Source organism: Triticum dicoccoides, chromosome 7B, assembly GCF_002162155.2.
Source record: "Triticum dicoccoides isolate Atlit2015 ecotype Zavitan chromosome 7B, WEW_v2.0, whole genome shotgun sequence".
NCBI lineage: Eukaryota > Viridiplantae > Streptophyta > Magnoliopsida > Poales > Poaceae > Triticum > Triticum dicoccoides.
This window is the reverse complement of record NC_041393.1, coordinates 640,081,890-640,082,369: the sequence shown is the minus strand read 5'-3', so window position 1 is coordinate 640,082,369 and position 480 is coordinate 640,081,890.

The window sequence follows — 480 nt, the reverse complement described above, 5'->3', positions numbered from 1 at the left end:
ACTCGCCTAAGATATAAAAAATCCTACCGAGTGAAGAGCAAACCTCTCACTCGGGTGCTTAGCTGTAGCCCAGTGCTCGCCTAAGTTATAAAAAATCCTACCGAGTGAAGAGCAAACCTCTCACTCGGGGGCTTAGCTGCAGCCCAGTGCTCGCCTAAGATATAAAAAATCCTACCGAGTGAAGAGCAAACCTCTCACTCGGGGGCTTAGCTGCAGTCCAAGTACTCGCCTAAGATATAAAAAATCCTACCGAGTGGTAAGCCAAACTTCCACTCGGAGGCTTAGCTGCAGTCCAAGTACTCGCCTAAGATATAAAAAATCCTACCGAGTGAAGAGCAAACCTCTCACTCGGGGGCTTAGCTGCAGCCCAGTGCTCGCCTAAGATATAGAAATCCTACCGAGTGAAGAGCAAACCTCTCACTCGGGGGCTTAGCTGCAGCCCAGCGCTCGCCTAAGTTATCAAAATCCTACCGAGTGAAG